This window comes from Myotis brandtii, unplaced genomic scaffold, assembly GCF_000412655.1.
Source record: "Myotis brandtii unplaced genomic scaffold, ASM41265v1 scaffold431, whole genome shotgun sequence".
Classification (NCBI taxonomy): Eukaryota; Metazoa; Chordata; class Mammalia; order Chiroptera; family Vespertilionidae; genus Myotis; species Myotis brandtii.
Window position 1 is genome coordinate 106,204 of NW_005366486.1, and position 20,316 is coordinate 126,519.

The following is a 20,316-nucleotide window of genomic DNA, read 5'->3' on the forward strand; positions in this document are numbered from 1 at the left end:
TGAAGCTGGGGAACAAATAATCCCATTGAAGCCAGACAGACCTAAGATAAAAGTAAGACAGACCAAAGAACAATCCAAAACTCCCCCTTACACTCATTTTGATGAATCAGCATATTAAAGATGCCCCTGGAAAGCTGATGAATATTCTGAAACCCTACCCTAACATTCTTTTTTTAAAAATATATTTTATTGATTTTTTTACAAAGAGGAAGGGAGAGGGATAGAGAGTTAGAAACATCGATGAGAGAGAAACATCGATCAGCTGCCTCCTGCACACCCCCTACTGGGAATGTGCCCGCAACCAAGGTACATGCCCTTGACCAGAATCGAACCTGGGACCCTTCAGTCCGCAGGCCGATGCTCTATCCACTGAGCCAAACTGGTTAGGGCATCTCCCTTAAGATTCTTGCCTGCAGAAAAAAAAGAAAAAGAAAAAAGAAAGAAAGAAAAGGATAAAAAGCTCTCAGGACAAAGACTCAATGAGGGCTCACTCTAGAGCATGCCTAGGCCCCTTCCTGGGCATGAACTTTTTATTTCTTCCTATACTTGAAGGGTCCGCACAAGATTTGCAACCAGGAGAGCTGTGGGCAGCAGCAGCTGGACCCAGGCTCACCCCCAATGCTGTCGCCAGGGCCCCCTTTTCTCTGACTGCCCAGAGAGCTAACAGCAGCCCTGCCTTGGCTCATTCTTTCCTATCAATTTCTAGGGACCCAAACCAGAGACTTGCCTAGGCTATTTCCTCTTGCTTCTTCTACCCTAATTTCTTCTTTGTTCCATTGTCCCCAGCATTAATAAACATGCTCTCAAATCCACCTGGACGCGTGTTTTGAAGTCTTTCCTACAGGAAGTCAAGAACCCACACACTGCAGGCTGGCCTGGGGCAGATCTGCTTCAGACTCGTCCCTGTCCGGTAATACCATCTTTGGAATATCTCCTGGCCCCTTGCTGTGCTGCCCACATAACACACGTGACTATAAGGTTGTTACATCTATGACAGATAAAAAATGCTAAAGGAAGCAGTATGAAACAGTTGCAACATTGACCTGGGGAGGCAGGTGCTGAAAGGGTGTTGCCATCAGGGGCTGGCCCCACCCCCAAACAACTAGCGTTAACACCTAAGCTCCCTGTGACTGTGTCTGTCCCCACAGCTCATCCACCACATGAGGAAGTCTAGCACCCAGGACCCATTAGCACAGGACAGACAGAGGGAGGAACATGAGGGCCTGGCAGCTGAGCCTGCAGCTCTGCATCCCTGAGCTGGGCTTGTGAGTAATGTAGAGCCCTACTAAGTGATAGGACTGCGGTATCTGTCCTCCTGACACCCTGAATGGGACAGAGCCTTCCCTAAACACATGGCTCGAGGGGCTGTGGGCGGCATGGTCAGGGTCCGTTGCTCAGACACGTGGGGTGTGCACCCTCCCAGGCCCAGCTGTGTCCCCGGTCTGCTTGTGTGCCCCCTTCTCTCTTCTCACACTACCCTGATGGACTGGGGTCACTTCCTGTCTCTGGGCTGTGGGATCTTGGAAGCTGTGCTCATGTCCTGTGTCCCCACACATACTGTGGCATTAGCACCATGTGGACCTGGCAGTCAGTCTGCTTAGCCGGTAATCAGGAACCTCCTTCAGCTAGCTTAAGCAGAAAATGTCCAAATGAGATACGTTAGTTCAGGTGTTCACAGAATCTATGGGAGGGCCAGCATTAGGCTTGGAGGCCACTCGATCAGGACCCACTCTCCAGCCCCCAACCCCATGAGGCTGGTCAGTAAAGACCCACGTCTTCCACCATCAGGTCTGGATACCTCTGTTCCCAGCCTGATTCTGGATGCTGGCGAGGGCCTTTGCCACTGTTGTGACTTGGAAGAGCATTTCTGCGTCAGCCTCTCTGTGCATGGACATCACTTGTGAGAGCGTGTATCTGCTTTGAAGTCTGAGGCTGAGAAAGATGTGTGTCTACACACAGGGAGGAGCTAGGGCTCATAACACAGCATATCCTCTGAGTGTAGGAAGGCTGCTTAAAAGACAATGGAGGCATGAAACCTGATAAACACTAAACAGTAAATATATACATTCAACAAATGAAACAAAAGCTTCATTTAAGTTTTTTTTCAAGATTCTTTCCTATGGACCTGAACCTTTGTTTTACCTTCCTGCCAGTGTGGCGGGAGCTTCTACATATTGGGGATTCCGGGCGCGGCTGGAGTGGCTGAAACTTCACTTCGGAAGCATCTGCTGGGCACTTGAGGGTAGAGTGCCCAGGAGGACTCCCCGGTTTTCACAGTGGTAATGAACAGACATGTATGAAGCACCCACTATTAGCTTTGGATGGATTCCCGCCAGCCTGTTTAAACTTTGTGCCCCACACTGATGGTTTTCCACAACATGAATGAACAAATGTGAAAACACAAGAGAAATTACGTCAGTTTTATCTGCATCGCACTGTTACGTGGGAGCTGGTCCCCTGGCTATAGGGTGAGTCGACTGGAAAAGTACTCAGGTTTACGGTCCTCATTTACGGTCCTCATTTACATGAGTTCTGGGAGAAGGTGCTCTCGAGAGGTCTCCTAGTTTGTGGCGGGATTGGAGAGCCGGTGTCACACACGGGACGGGATGAAGTCTTTTTCAGGCATCCGTTCTGTTAGACATGGTCTTGCCTCTCTGGCTTACCCAGTTTTGCTCACACTAGACAACAGCATATCAAACAAAACAGTCATCTCTGATACCCCAAGCCCAGGAACATGTATGTAACAATGAATGTGGGGCCAGCGGCCCGCGGGCCGTAGTTTGCCCACGGCTGGTCTATTCAGATCCTTAACTCATGTTTTAATTGGATTGTTTGTCTTCTTGGTGTTAAGTTGTATATATTTTGGAAATTAAACCCTTATCAGATGCATCATTGATGAATATGTTCTCCCATACAGTGATTTCCCTTTTCATTTTGTTAATGGTTTCTTTTGCTGTGCAGAAACATTTTAGTTTGATGAGTCCCATTTGTTAAAAATAAATTTAAAATTTAAAAAGTTAAAGTTGTATATTTTAATTAGTTCAACATGACACACATAGTGAAATAATTATTACAATCACGTGTATTCATCTTCTCACAGTTACCTTGATTTTGTGGTGAGAACACCTGGAATCTACTCTTCGCAAATGTCCAGTATACTATATGGAATTACTGATTATAGTCATTATGTTGTACATTAGATCTCTAGGACTTATTCATCCTACATAACTGCAACTTTGTAGCCTTTGACCAACATCTCCTCATTTCCCCCTGCTCCTGGCCCTGGTAACCACCCTTCTATTTCTGCTTCTAGGAATTCAACTCTTTATTATTCCACTTACAAGTGAGATCATGGAGTATTCTTCCTTCTTCACCATGTTTTTAAGTTCTCTAGTTCCACTGAGGCTCTCAGGACTGGGAAGGGTAGGAAGTTTTAACATGTTTCCTGGATGAGGACCCTGGGGCCAGAGTGGGGGAGGCCTGTAGTGACACTGGGGTGCAGGCCTTCCCTTCACACCCACAAGCCTGACCAGAAATCAGCAGTTCTGGGAGGAATGTGCTGAATCTCACCAGGTTCTTAGATCTGCCCTCTTTCTATTTTGCATTGTAAACTCTCCCTGGGAACACAAATTAATTATGCCTAAGTAACCATCTGGGTGCAATTGCTTACTCTCCCTTCTGGAGAAAAACAGGAGCCCACCCCCACCTCCCAGCTCTTATCTCTCTGTGAAATTCATTTGTGCTAATATCAGATCAGGTTTACAGATTGGAATCCTTGTTCTCTGCAATTCAGGATTGTACTTCAAACTCTATCTGTCTGGTATCTAGTCTTTGTCCTTGTAATTCCTGCCCCATGGAATTCGGACTCGCTGTTTCTGGTGGTAGATTAATGCTTGTGAGGGGGAAAACTGGGGGTGTGGTCTCAGTAGGTTGATGTCAAGTCAAGGACGGTCTTGAATGCTTACTCAAGAGGGCAGAGTTCATTGTGGGCATAACAGGGAGCGACAGTTTTCTGAGCAGGGTTATGACAGGGTCCCAGCCCCACTTCAGGAAGCGATGTTAAAAGTATTTCTGGCATAGCCCCGCCTGACTCAGTGGTTGAGCATCAACCTATGAACCAGGAGGTCATACTTGGATTCCTGGTCAGGGCCCATGCTTGTATAGCAGGCTTGATCTCTAGTGGGGGTGTGCAGGAGGTAGCCGACCAATGATTCTCTCTCATTATTGATGTTTCTAGCTCTCTCTTCCTTTTCCTTCTTCTCTGAAATCAATAAAAAATATATTAAAAAAAACTATTTCTGGAATAAATAGGATAGGAATAGGACGTTATGGTAAAAATGCAGCTGGAATACAGTTGACCCTGGAACAACGAGGAGGTTAGGGTAACCCCCAGGCAGTTGACTATACTTCTTTGTATAACTTTTTTGATTATACAGTTGGCCCTTCGCATCCATGGATTCAGCCAACTGCGGATCAAAAGTAGCGTTTGGGAATGGGCTGTGGCGAATGAGAAAATACTGTTTCAACCTGCAGTTGGTTGAATCTGCGGATGCGAAACCCGAGGGTGGAAACCTGCAGTCAGAAGGGCCAACTTGCATTCACTGAAAAACATCGCCTATAAATGGCCCTGAGCAGGTCAAGTCTGTGTTGTTCAAGGGTCAGCTGTCTAATCAAGACCCGAACTCAGCTGAGCGCTGCGAGTGGAGGCGGAAGAAGACAGCAGAGCCAGGCCCGGCGCCGGGTCCACCGGAGTGACTGGGTGAGGCTGAGTTAGCGATATGCTGTTTGCGGGTGGGGTAGGGTGGGAGGCGGGGTGTGTACTCTTGGACCTGGTAGCTTCTGGTAGAGAGGGGGCATCTGTGAGGGGTAACCCAGAGTCCCTGAGATGGAGGATGGGGCTGGGTCAGCGTGTCCGTGTGGAGACTCGGCATGGCTTTATGATGCTGTGCAGGGCCTCTGTGCGGAGAGGCCTGTGCACTCCATGTGGAGCTGAACTTGAGCTCCAAGGCAGCCTCAGGGGCGCTGGAGCCGGACACAGACCACACCCAGGGAGAGCCTTGAAGGCTTCTGGCAGAGAAACTGATTCAAATCTAGCTCACCTGTGTACAAGCCGTGTGACCGGGGCAGGTTACCTAACACCTGTGAGCCTGCGCTCCTCATGTGTAAAATGAGATGACAATGCTCTCTAGCACGGTTATGAGGCGTAGTGATGCTTGATTTTAGTGCTTCTGGTGTTGTTGCCACAAAGTAGATGCGTCTTAAATTGTAGCTATTATTCTTATTATTACTAGACTTTGGTGTTCACAAATGATTACGGTATTTTGTAAAATGTGCATTGTGAGTGATCCGATGAGTCGCTTTGTGTTTTTACAGTGATTTTTTTTTCCACTTACATTCGCTTTAGTTTAAAAAATAATTTAATACTTTTTAATTGTTGACAGTATTACAGATGTCCCCTTTTTGCCCCTTTACCTCCCTCCACCCAGCCCCTGCCCCACCCCCGGCCTTCACCACATGACTGTCTGTGTCCATGGGCTGTGCACATATGCAGATGCAGTCAAACCTCAGTTCTCAGATGTTTCCCATCTTGAACAATTTGGTTCTTGAGCAAGGTGTTCATGGAAAATGTCTTGGTTCTTGAATCCGACAACCCTTTCGTGCAGATACCTGTAAGATCAGTCCTGTGTCTAAGGTGACAAGGGAGAGAATGCATGAGTGTCAGTCAGTTTATGCTGTTAACATCTCAGGAAATTGTGCTGTTAATGTTTTTTTCATGTTTTTTTTTTTTTGCTTTTGTTGCTGCTTATTATTGTTAAATACATACAGTGAGTCATTAAGAAGGTTAGTGATAGCAGCAAAATAAAAGGAAAGTTGTGAGAACAATAAAGCTTAAAAAAGAAATAATTGCTAATTATGATAGAGGTGTTCTCGTGTCTGATCTGGCTACCGAGTATGGCGTGGCGAAATCGATGATTAGCTCTCAACATTAAAGGTAAGTTCTAGTGTGCATGTAAATTTTCATTTTTTACTGTACATTTCATTTCTCTTTTGTTAAATTTTCATTTCATGTCCTTTTTGTTTTTAAAGTGTTTATTTATAGATTAACCAATACATTCGAAATGTACTGTTTATCAGAATGGTTAAAATAAGGAATCATTTGGGGGTCTGGAACAGATTGATTCAGTTTACATTACTTCTAATGGGAAAAAATGATTCGGTTTTCAAACAAATCACTTCTCATATAGCCTTCTGAGACAAATTAAATTAGAGAATCGAGGTTCTACCGTATGTTCTTTGGTTAATCTCTTCCTGTCCCCTATACCCTACTCTCTGAGATATGTCAGTGTGTCCATGCTTCCATGCCTCTGGACCAATTTTATTCATCAGTTTACTTTGTTCATTAGATTGTACATATGAGTGAGATCATGTGATATATGTCTTTCTCTGACTGGCTTATTTTGCTTAGCATAATAATCTCCAGGTCCCTCTATGCTGTCTTAAAGGGTAAGAGATCCTTCTTTTTCAAAGCTGCATAGTATTCCATTGTGTAAATGTACAACAGCTTTTTTATCCACTCATCTGCTGATGAGCACTTGGGCTGTTTCCAGATCTTAGCTATTGTAAATAGTGCTGCTATAGGCATAGGGGTGCATATATTCTTTCTGATTAGTGCTTCCAGATTCTTAGGATATATTCCTAGAAGTGGGAAGACTTGGTCAAATAGCAGTTCCATTTTTAATTTGTTTTAGGAAACTCCCTACTGTTTTCTACAGTGGTTGTACCAGTCTGTATTCCCACCAGCAGTGTACTGGGGTTCCCTTTTCTCTACATTCTCACCAGCACTTCTTTGTTGATTTAGTGAGGTGATACCTTATTGTGGTTTTAATTTTGCATTTCTCTGATGATTAGTGACCTTGAACATCATTTTATATGTCTATTGGCCATCTGTTTGTCCTCTTTGGAGAAGTGTCTATTCCAGGGGTGGGCAAACTTTTTGACTCGAGGGCCACAATGGGTTCTTAAACTGGACCGGAGGGCCGGAACAAAAGCATGGATGGAGTGTTTGTGTGAACTAATATAAATTCAAAATAAACATCATTACATAAAAGGGTACGGGTTTTTTTTTTTTTTTTTTAGTTATTTCAAACAGGCCGGATCCGGCCCGCGGGCCGTAGTTTGCCCACGGCTGGTCTATTCAGATCCTTAACTCATGTTTTAATTGGATTGTTTGTCTTCTTGGTGTTAAGTTGTATATATTTTGGAAATTAAACCCTTATCAGATGCATCATTGATGAATATGTTCTCCCATACAGTGATTTCCCTTTTCATTTTGTTAATGGTTTCTTTTGCTGTGCAGAAACATTTTAGTTTGATGAGTCCCATTTGTTAAAAATAAATTTAACAGTATGGGGTTCCCTTTTCTCCACATACTGTTTCAACCTGCAGTTGGTTGAATCTGCGGATGCGAAACCCGAGGGTGGAAACCTGTGGCCAATGACAAAATAATTCGTAAAGGGGGATATGATTTCCCTTTTCATTTTGTTAATGGTTTCTTTTGCTGTGCAGAAACATTTTAGTTTGATGAGTCCCATTTGTTAAAAATAAATTTAAAATTTAAAAAGTTAAAGTTGTATATTTTAATTAGTTCAACATGACACACATAGTGAAATAATTATTACAATCACGTGTATTCATCTTCTCACAGTTACCTTGATTTTGTGGTGAGAACACCTGGAATCTACTCTTCGCAAATGTCCAGTATACTATATGGAATTACTGATTATAGTCATTATGTTGTACATTAGATCTCTAGGACTTATTCATCCTACATAACTGCAACTTTGTAGCCTTTGACCAACATCTCCTCATTTCCCCCTGCTCCTGGCCCTGGTAACCACCCTTCTATTTCTGCTTCTAGGAATTCAACTCTTTATTATTCCACTTACAAGTGAGATCATGGAGTATTCTTCCTTCTTCACCATGTTTTTAAGTTCTCTAGTTCCACTGAGGCTCTCAGGACTGGGAAGGGTAGGAAGTTTTAACATGTTTCCTGGATGAGGACCCTGGGGCCAGAGTGGGGGAGGCCTGTAGTGACACTGGGGTGCAGGCCTTCCCTTCACACCCACAAGCCTGACCAGAAATCAGCAGTTCTGGGAGGAATGTGCTGAATCTCACCAGGTTCTTAGATCTGCCCTCTTTCTATTTTGCATTGTAAACTCTCCCTGGGAACACAAATTAATTATGCCTAAGTAACCATCTGGGTGCAATTGCTTACTCTCCCTTCTGGAGAAAAACAGGAGCCCACCCCCACCTCCCAGCTCTTATCTCTCTGTGAAATTCATTTGTGCTAATATCAGATCAGGTTTACAGATTGGAATCCTTGTTCTCTGCAATTCAGGATTGTACTTCAAACTCTGTCACCATCTGTGCGGACTGCATGGCAATGGGTGGGAGGTGGGGGGTGGGGCAGCAGGCGGTGGAGCCTTGGCATGAGTAATCCTGCTGGGCCTTAACTTGCAGAGGGCCAGGCCCCCTAGGCCATGTGCGCAATCACACAGGTCAGTGGGGCAGGTCAAAGGAGAGGGTGCAGGAACCCAGGAACAAAGACCTGTCCCTCACTGTCATCCATTGTCCCCAGTGGAAGCCATCCATCATGCAGCTTCCCGCCACAGCTGGATGGGCCAGCTGCCTCCCCAAGGGATCTTTTCTTTCTCTGGCTGCCCCAGGAGAACTTGATGGCTGTCTTTTCAAAGCTATTTCCTCTTAAGACCTCTTATGCACAACGTTTTGAATACTGAGAGGCCACCTCCATTTGGGACCCTTTTGAAGTTTTTTTCATTGTGGTGGGCGGAGGAATGCAAACTAGGGATCATCCTGGCTGATCCCTCAGAAGTTGTCCACAGCAAAATGGGGGCTTTGAAGTCAGGTTTTTGAGTGCAAAGACGTGTCATGCTTTCGAATCTCCCTTGTCTTGGTGAAGAAGAAAGAGCGAACAGGCGCATCAGGCAGCCTGTTGCTTGTGTGAATCGAGTGGTCCTGCCCCTTTTTCCTTCTGATGTGATGGTGTGAGCACGGAGCTCCCAGTGAATCTGGAGGCACATTGTTCTTGCATGTATGCGTCACCCAGCCCGTGGTACAGCCCGTGTTACAGACATTTTTCCAGAGCCCCGAGTGAAGTCTGGTTATGTTCAGTCGTGATGGAAACACACTGCATGTGTGTTGCAAGATAGCAGATGAGATTTAGTGACTCAAATGAGCAGTTAACTTAGATTTAATGGGACGGTAATTGTGCAGTGAATTTTAAATGCCCTTTTGATTATTGCATCAGGGTTTTATTGAAATACACACTTGGCATTATGTCTTGATGTTTTAAAAATAATTACATCAAATCTAATGAGAGGGAACCCAGTAAGAACATCCAATTATCTCTCAAGGGTGCCAGGTTTTCTATTTCAGCTTTGTGGTTTTCACTGACCTTGACATTTTTCTCCTAATTGTGATATAATGGTAATACATTTGGTTGGCATAATTAATTATTATTCTCATTGTACAGTTTTTCTAATAAGGACCCCAAATAATCTGATCTACATTTTTCTTCTTCAGGCTGCTTGCTGCTACTCACATTTGTTTTCCCCTTCCCCCCACCCCCCTTAAGCTGGTGAAGATATGAAACAATATACTTATGATTCCCTAGATTAATGTGTTCTTCAGTCTAATTCAAGAGTAGTTTGAGAGCCTACAACATAGTAGGCTTTGTACTAGGCTCTGGGACATAAAGGTGAATGCAAATATCTCTGTTGTCTGCAAGCTTTGCTCCTTTAGTCTTCTTCATCTTCCTCTTTCACCACCATAGTAGTTATTGTCATCCTCATCATCTATTCCATATGTGCTCTTCATACTGTCTTTCACATGTCTCCTCTCAATTACAGCTCATAAAAACCCTATGATTAGGTGCCAGTATTATTTGCATTCTGCAGATGAAGAAATCAAGACTTGGAGAAGTTAAATACTAGGTGTACCAGTTAATAATGCAGATTTTGTAATCAAAGAAAACACGATAATTTCAAGAGAATCATCAAAAGTGCTTTATTCAAAGTAATGTCCATCACTAGCTACACATTTCCCCATCTTTCAGGTAATTTGTGGATACTGACCCAATAGAACTTCTCTTGTTTTGAGGCAAACCATTCAGAGACCCAATTTTCCACTTCTTCGTATGTTTTGAAGTGCTGCTCAGAAAGTGCGTGTGCTATCGATCAGAACAAGTGATAATCTGAAGGAGCAAGTTCTGGTGAATACGGGGGGAGTGGGTTAATACTTCTCAGGCAAGATCTTTTAACGTGTCTTTAACTGGTTTTGAAGTGTGTGATGGTGCATCATCATTAAGCAAAATTACTTTGCTGTGTCCTCTGGAACATTCTGGTCATTTCACAATCAAAGCGTGGTTCAAATTGATTATTTGTTGTTGGTAGCGATCAGTATTAACAGTTTCGCCTGGTTTTAGAAGCTCACCTTCCTGATCCCACCAAACACAGAGTATTGTCTTCTTTCCGAAGCAATTTGGCCTTGCAGTCGATGTTGATTGTTGACCTGGATCAACCCATGATTTTGTGCATTTGGGATTCTCAAAATAAATCCACTTTTCATCACTAGTCACAATTCGAGGCAAAAAAGACTTTCTTTCCTGTTGTTGAAGCAACATTTTACTGATGACTTTTCGGTTTTCCATTTGTCTTTCGTTCATTTGATGTGGCACCCATTTTCCTTCCTTTAAAATCTTTCCCATTGCTTGTAAACGATCAGAAATTGTTTGCTGAGCAACGTTTATCTTTCTGCAAGTTGTTTTTGAGTTTGACACGCATCTTCATCCAAAAATGCTTGTAATTGTTGGTCTTCAAACTTTTTCAGTTGACCTGGACGATCTTTGTCTTTCACATTGAAATCATCAATTTAAAAGTGTTTAAACCAGCGTTCACAAGTATCTTGAGATGGAGCATGTTCACCAGGAGATTCTCGAAGTATTCAGCAGGACTTTTCTTCAAAATAAAGTAATGAATCATAACTTCCCACAAATGCTCTTTTTTGGGCATGAAATTCAACATTTTTAAGTGTAAAAATATCTATGATGTTAACACCTTCACCAAATTTAACATATGAAGTTTTGAAGCTTGTTGTCAATACAACAAAATAATATACATATCAAATCGCATATATATCAACATATGTGTAACTCCATCTATTGAAAAAATCTGCCTTATTAACCGGTACACCTAGTAGCTCAGCAGTGGAGCTGGGGTTCAAGCTGAGGTCTGTTTGGTCAGGGTTTCCACTCTTAGAACCTCAAGTCACTCCTCATGTCACTCTTACTCTCCACATTTGGAACAACTTTCCAGGATCTGCAGAATGGGATGAAGCTCCCAGGGTCCTCCAGGGGGCCTCAGTTAACTTCTAAAGTTCCAGTTCCACTTCTGCGCCCTGAGAGTTAACCCAGCAGGTGGGACTACTCAACTTTCCCTTTCCCCTGCTCACCAGGCCTTTGTGCACAGGGCTTCCTTTGCCAGGAGTGCCAACAATGTCTGTTCCTTCTTTTCTCCATCTGTCAAAACCCTTCCCACTCTCCAATGCCCCATCTCTCTGAAGTTCTCTCTCACCCCGACAGCAGTTCTCAACCTGTGGGTCGCGACCCCTTTGTCGGTGGAACGACCCTTTCACAGGGGTCGCCTAAGACCATCCTGCATATCAGATATTTACATTACGATTCATAACAGTAGCAACATTACAGTTATGAAGTAGCAACAAAAATAATTTTATGGTTGGGTCACAACATGAGGAAGTGTATTTAAAGGGCCAGAAGGTTGAGAACCACTGCATCCGAGTTAGAATCAATCACACCTTTCTCCATGAATGCAAACCTTGTTATGTCCTTTGCAGTCAGCAGACCATTCTGCCTTGTTTACTGTTCACTTTCACCCTCAGTGTTTTCCACTCCATATGGTTCTTGAATGGCTCTTGCCCGTCTTGGTAGCTCCCTGACACCCAACACAATGTTTTATATGTATGAGTCCTAGAAATACTTGCTGAATTAAATATTTATTTAGATGCAAGACATGGATGGCACAATTTACGCTGTTATAAATTAGGAGAAAATGTGTTCTATAATTCTAAGATACAGTTCCTGAAATTCTCTACTAAAGGGCTTTATATCAGAATCAGATCATTCTGAGAGAACTCAGAATGCTTTTTGCTTTTTGTGAACTAGGTAACTACTAAAATTCTAAAGAATCAGAGGAAAGATAAGGTTTTTTTAATTATTATTTTTTCATCCCTGAGGCTACTCACAGAAAGGAAAATTTAAACAAAACTAATATAAACATGAATAAGCAACTAAGCATAGTGGTAAGGAATGGCCTTTGGGTCTAAACTAATGGAAAGGTACCAGCATGGATTTGTAAATTTAATCTTGTTTGTAGGTCTAGCTATATATGCAGGGGTGGCAAAAGTAGGTTTACAGTGGCTTCTGTATCATTATTTATTATTTTTCCATACACACAACTGTAAACCTACGTTTGCCCACCCCTGTATGTGTGTGTGTGTGTGTGTATGTGTGCACGTGCGCGTGCGTGTGTGTGTATCCTATATAATAAAAGGCTAATGTGCAAATTGACTGAACGGTGGAACAACCGGTCGCTATGACATGCACTGACCATCAGGGGGCAGACTCTCAATGCAGGAGCTGCCCCCTGGTGGTCAGTGTGCTCTCATAGGGGGAGCGCCACTTAGCCAGAAGCCGGACTCATGGCTGGCGAGTGCAGCAGTGGTGGTGGGAGCCTCTCCTGCCTCCAAGGCAGCCCTAAAGATGTCCGACTGCTGCAGGCCTAAGCTGTCAGTCAGACATCCCCTGAGGGCTCTTGGACTGTGAGAGGGGGCAGGCCAGGCTGAGGGACCCCCCCCCCCGAGTGCACGAAGTTTGTGCACTGGGCCTCTAGTATACATATAACATATATCACATATGTTATCACACGTCTTGACTTTAGGGTTAGTTCTCTTCTATGCTGCATGCTTTTGCCTTGATGCATCTCTTGATGCATTTACATATATAAATTATTCTACTTCCTTATTAAATGGTGAGCTTGCTGAACGGTTGCTCTTAAGCTTTACCTAGCCTGTCTTAATGTTTGGAAAGGAATGATGACAACAGCTAGCACTGCTTGTATCCCTACCATGCACAAGGTTCTGGTCTAAGTGCTTCTGTTCTGTTCTCATTCTCTTTTATGTATGAGGACATTGAGGCATAAGTTTAAGTAACTTGTTCATGGTTACATATCTAGGAAGAGGGTATCCTACCAGAGTCCAACCTTAATAATGCCCGAGATAGTCATCTTACCCTGCATGTGCTTATGACCTAGTTTTTTGCAAGTGTGTTAATATGTTCTCTTATATTATTCTTATTTACTAATCAACTTTACTCTAATAACTGTACTTTTTTCCTGGAGGAACAAAAATAAATAAGTGGCCAGCTCCTCTCAAAGACTAATTTACTTTGTGTAGATTCTAAAACCCCTCATGTGGAGATTCCTGGTTGGGGCACATGCCCGAGTTTCAGGCTTGGTCCCTAGTATGGAGCATTGCAGGAGGCAGTGGATCGATGATTCTTTCTCATCATTGATCTTTCTATCTCTCTCTCCCTCTCCCTTCCTCTCTGAAATCAATAAAAAAAATAAATTAAAAAACCCTCATGTGGCCACAGGAGAACAGTGTTGTCTCTTTTCTCTCAGTATAAGAAATACCTCAGGATCTAGTGGGAATGACTTCAGAGCACTGGTGACCTGGTTTCTTGTTCTGACATCTATAATAATAAAAGGGTAATATGCTAATTAGACCAGATGTCTTCTGGATGTCATTCCGGACGTCCTTCCTGATAAAGCCTGGGCTGGAGGGAAGCCAGCCCGGGTCCCGAGTGCCTGCAGGTGGCCTGGAAGAAGCCAGCCTGGGTCCCGGGTGCCAGAGGGAGGCTGGTGCCAGCAGCCGGGGGAAGGAAGGCCTACTCTTGCATGAATTTTCATGCATTGGGCCTCTAGTAGTTAATAAAATTTGTGGAATTAGACAAGCCATTTAATCTCCTGGGGATGAACTGGATGGTGAGGCTAGAATTAACTGATCATCAAACGCTCTAAGATACTTTTAATCTGCAACAACTAATGAATCTTCAATGTGTGCCAGATCTCACAAGGTGACAGAGTCAGGCCAAGCCCAGAGCTGAATAGCTTATTAGGGGCACTCTCTTAAAGCTGACACTGGGCCCTTTTAGTTTTATGTGAAATATGAGGAGGAGTTTTATTTGTCTTTTGATTGAAAACAATAACATTTACATCTAAAATGAATCTTATTATCTTGTTTGTGCACTGTATAGCTCTAGGGGGCACCACTACATTAACTGTGATGGGCATGACACCCTTGGAATTGGGCAATGTAGTATCTCAGTCCTCGGCAACTCAATTTTCCACAAAAGTAGCTCCTTTGATATTGTTTTATTTCTATGTTAGGACAAAGCTCCACATTGTAGAACGAGAGCTTAATATAATGGCAGAGCATCAGCAGGTCTGCATGGTGCAATGGATGGAGATTTTCCATCCTCTAGGTCCCTTGTATCTCTTGATCCAGACTCATTTACTTTGTGTAGATTCTAAAACCCCTCCTGTCGTCACAGGAGACCAGTGTTGCCTTTTTTCTCTCAGTGTAAGAAAGAAAGCAAAATTGAGCCAATGATGGAATTGCATTCAAAATAGAAAACTGGGAGCAGATGGTGAGGGAACGAAACAAGTTTACCAGGCTCAAGGTCAGGATCAAGGGATGAAGGGAGAGGCAGGGATGAGCAAGGCATGGAGGTGGAGTCCAGTGATGAGGAACATTTGAAGGTTCAGCCGGGAGTGGGAAGAAACAGAGCCAAGGAATCCAGATTTATATATATATTTTTAGCAGATTCATTTTTCAAGCCATGACCAAAGGTTCCAAGAGGCCCTCACCTTTCTCTTAAAAGGCATCCAATCACCTTTTTGTTAGTGGTCAGTCTGAGTCCGGTATCCCACTTATCCCAGAGGTATTTGCATTTTCAGTGTAAGCCTGGGGATGATAGTAGAGTGTTAAGTGCACTTTAAGTGATGGTTGAGAGAGAAATTTTGGGAAAGGACACTTCTTGGAATACATCAAGTCAGGTGACGCCCTGCACATGCTTTTGAAGCCTGACACAGTCCAGGAGAGGGAGAAAGCACGAGGACATCCCCACTCACGTGGTCCCCCAAAGGAAAATGTTTACCCAGAACTGAGAGATGTTTTCTTTCCTCTTAATAATAGAAACTCCACAGTCCACGTACTATTGAGTTCCTTTGTGTTATCTTTTTTATTTTTATAATTTTTAAACACTTTATTAAATTTATTGGGGGTGCATTGGCTAATAGAATTACACAGGTTTAAAGTGTGAAATTGTATAATGCCGCTTCTGTATATTGCCTTGTGTGTTCACCACCCATCATTTAGATATTATCACTTAGTACTTAGAGTCTTGAGGATAGGCAAAACAGTTTTTTCCTGACTCCTACAGTGCCTTCATGACTGTATACCATTTAAAATGAAAACACTAATTAGTTACTCAATTCAACATAATTGTCTATATTACTCACCTAAGTAGTTGCAGAGTGTTCTGGTTCCCAGAAAAACCCTCCCTCTCTCTCTCTCTCATTGCCACATATATAACATACACACTCATCACACCTCTGGCTTTCATTATATTCACTGCCCTCTGGTATAGTTTTTAAATAAATGCTTGTGTTATATTCATTATTTATTCTTCAAAGTGATAATAGAAAATGAATGTTCTTGCTTCTGAGGCAATACACAAAGGGTTAGGATAAAATTCCCTGAAGAACAGGTGGCGTTTTATATGCGTGAAATTCTCAGTTCTGCTGTGTTCAGTTCTAATTATTGTTCAAGAAGGGATTCAAACCATGACTTTTCTATCTAGGCAGACGTTATAGGACGACCTTTTGAATTTATCTTTCAGTCACCCCCATTGGCTTTCTGGTACTTGTTGGCAGGACCCCGTGGTCCTCAAGCGCCCCATCAGCCACACAATAGTACCCTTTCTCTACCCTCTTGCCTTATACTGTGGGCAACACTTCATACTCTGGAGTTTTCTCCCTTAGCATAACCCTGTATTCTAATAAAAAAATAAACATTTGATCTTTCCTTTTGATTCCTTATCATAGAACTCCTAAAACACTTAGACTTTCCTGAGTGAGGAGTGTCTTTTGCTTACTAATATGATGATTCCTAGTGGGAGGTGGAGAAATTGGGGGATCAGGGAGTAAGAGTAGGGGACTAGATAGTTTCAGGATTGGGGTTGTTTGACAGAAAATAAGAAGATATTATTAGAAGGTTGGAACTTCCAGCCCATCCCTGCACCTCCAGGAAGAGGAGAGGGGCTGGAGTTCTCAATTATCAATTGTCAGTGATTTAATCAATGATCTCTATATAAAGAAACTTTCAATGGATGGAACTGGAGAGCATTTTGCTAAGTGAAATAAGCCAGTCAGAGAAAGATAAATATCACATGATCTCACTCATTTGTGGAATATAATAAACAACATAAACTGATGAACAAAAACTGATCCAGAGACAGAGAAGCATCGATCAGACCGTCAAACCTCAGAGGGAAGGTAGGGGAGGGTGTGGGTAAAGGGGAGAGATCAACCAAAGGACTTGGATGCATGCATATAAGCATAACCAATGGATGCAGACACTAGGGGATGAGGGCACAAGCTGGGGGGTGGGGTGCAATGGGGGATAAGGACACATATGTAATACCTTAATCAATAAAGAAATTTTTTAAAAATAAAAACAATCTAAAAACAAAACAAAACAAAACAAAAAAAGAAATTTTCATAAAAACTCCTAAACTATAGCATTCAGAGTATGTGAACACATCTATGTGCTGCGGGATGGGGGGGGGGGAATGTGTATCCTGACTCCAGGGGACAGAGGCTCCTGCATGTGGAGCCCTTCTGGACTTTTCACCTGGCTGCTCATTTGCATTCTTTATAATAAACTGTAATAGTAAATTTAGCACTTTACTGGCTCTGTGAGTTGTTCTAACAATCAAACCTTAGGAAGAGGCCATGGGAACTTTCAAATTTGTTTTCAGGCAGAAGTGTGGGTAGCCTGGGTACCCCATTTGTGTCTGGTGTCTGAACTGGGGGCAGTCTTGTGGGAATGAATGCTTAACCTGTGGGGATTGCTAACTCTGGATGTCAGAATTGAACTTAATTGAATTGAACTGAACGGAATGGAATGGAATTGAATTGAATTGCTAGACACAGTTGGCATTGGGCAATTGGACAGGTGGTTGGTTTCAGAAAAAACACACATTTGGTGTCAGATGTGTTGTCTGAAAACACCACACAGACCCTGATATCTGTTAGGACCACTTAAAATTCGTATTAAAATTACTAACATCTCCATGTGAACCTTTTCCAAGGCAGCATACTGGCATTTTACCAGGACTTATAATACCTTAATTCCAAAGGGTTTTTGGTAGTGGGGAATCTCTAGTGTGGCAGGCCAGTGCAGAATATATATTTGGGAGGGCAGTGTAGCAATGAAGAAATCATATTACATAGGCAATAGATATCGAAGAACCATTGGATATACTATTTTAAAACAGTGGAATCAATGAGGAAATATTATTTTTATCACCTAAAAGAAGTGATATGAGTGGCTAGAGTGTTCACAGTGCATGTAGATAGAGGATAATAGTGATGATGATGATGATGATGATGATGATGGAGATAAACCTTTAGAATTTAATGACTCATATCCTGTGGCCTGTTCCTATCACTGTGGAAGCACTCTGAACAGAAGTGTAATTATCCTTTTGGTTCGAAGGATGAAAGTTGCATTATGTTTCTCTACCGCAGTGATTATGGAGCCTTGTGTTGAGATGATAGAGCCACAAATTTGATGGGTCTAGATTATTCATCACCACAAGGCAGAGAGCTGCATGGCAGAATTGTTGAAATCTGTAGTAGATTTGTGTGAGCAAGAAATACACTATTGTTGTGTTGAGGTGCTGAGATTTGGGGTTATTTATTGCAGGATTGTCTAGCTGTGTTCCCTTTAAGAGTCATCTTCCTCCCAGGAAACCCAACATTAAAGCTCCCCTTTTCTGTGCCTAAGAAAAGACCCTCTTATGTATCCCCAGCTGGGGTAGAAACTGGCTTCTCCCCCTTGAATATCTCATTTGAAGGCCAGGAAGGTACCCAAGGACAAGTAAAGGGCTGAGTCCATGCACCCGGCTTCTGTGCTTTAATCTATCCATCTAGCAATTTACTCTGCCTCTCCAAGGTAGGTCAAGAAGGTTACTCTGATGGATGGTCTCCACATGGGACCTGAGGCCTGGGGAGAAAAGCTTCCCTATAGTACTTCCCAGCCTTTTTTCTCTCCGCAAACATGGAGTTTACCTTTAAGCCCATGATCCGCTAGCTGGGTGCAGTCCCCTTAGGGAAGATCACTGTCTCTCAGGGCAGGCCTACCCTGTCTTCCTGAGACTGACTTCCCCAACAAAAATTCAGAATTTGTCTTCCCGAGAGCACTTCTGGACACTGCTCAGCACTTTGCCCCTGAAACTCTGAAGTGGGGTAGGCCAGCAGACCCGGAATTCATCCCTAGTCTCTGAATTCACAGCTACAGTTTTGGGATGAAGGGTGGTTATGGAATATGGGGGACACTCCTGGAGGGTGAGCAAGGCAATTCAATAAAGTTCAGGAGGAAAATGTTATAACTTCTATTGGTTGATTTTTGTAAAAATGGGAGAGAGGAATTCATTTTTTACTAATACATGGTATACGGGTATATAGGTTTGGGCTATGTGACAGTTGGTCCTCTGACTCTGAGCCAGGCAAGGTGCTGAAGGAAGAAGCATGTTCCACAGTTGAGGGGGTTTGTGAGTAATGCCCCACTTGGTTTCAGTATACCACGTTGCATGTGCTCAGTTAACTGCAATGACATATTATGTTATGTCTTTTTAACTAAACTGATCTTCACAAAATGGACAAATGGCTTGAAAGGAGTTCCATAAAACAATTATAAAACAAGCAAACATATGAACACATTCTAGTTCTAAGATAATAAAAGCAAGCCTAATCAGGTCATAAGAAAATGAAATAGCTGATGCTTCTCCTTCTAGGATGAGTACTTCAGTGACATTGTGAAGCAGAAGCAGCCACAATCTTAAAAATTATGAAGAAAACAAGTTGATAAAAAAGAATTTACATCCAGGTTTACCCAAATGTATACTTTTTCTTGCAATATTAATTATTGATTTTAAGTAACCATACTTATTAAAATACTAGAAGCCTGGTGCATGGATTCTTGCACATTGAAAGGAAATTAACTAGAAGGTGGCCGACAAGGCAGGACTGGGTGAGCTGGGCCATACACACCCTGGAGCCAACCTCTTGCAGTCCCTCCCTGGCCAGCCATACCTGCGGTGGTGCTGGAGCTCAAAGGGCATCTGCTGAGTGAGCGGGGTCCCTCTGGCAGGTGGGGTCCCTTAGCCTGGCCTGCGGGGATTGGCCTAAACCGGCAGTCCAACATCCCCCAAGGGGTACCATAGTGCAAGAGGGCACTCTGCAAAGTTGCTGTCGCTTGGCAGCTCCTGAATTGAGCATATGCCCCCTGGTGGTCATTGCACGTCATAGGTACTGGTCAGACGGCTGGATGGTTGCTTAGGCTTTTATATATAGAGATATAAATTAATGCTTTAAATTTTTTGTTATAATTATGATGGATGTATATATTAACACAGCAGTGCATGTGTATAATTTACATATTAACATTTTTAACTTAAAATTTTTTTGGATCTCTCTCAAAATTTTAATGAAGAAGTAGTCTATCAGATCTGAACAGTGTTGGCGATGACTTCTTGCTGAAGTCTGCAAGTTTATTGCAGACTGCCCGAAAGCTCCGCAGAAAGGAATTCTGGAACCAAATGGGAAACCCTGTTCCACCCGTCAGGGTCTGGGATCAGTGAGGGCAACACAGGGCCAGAACAGAGGTCAAATTAAATCTGGAAGCTCCTTTTACATTTTTCAAGAAGCCAAAGATTGATTATGCACATATTTATTTAGTGTAGAACTTCTCAGACCTTGAAAACATTAATATGCGATGAGAATCCTTTGGAGGACAATATTCAGCACTTCCCGAATGATTACAGAATCCTGTGTGTCTGTGCGTGCGTGTGTGTGTGTGTGTGTCTGTGCGTGC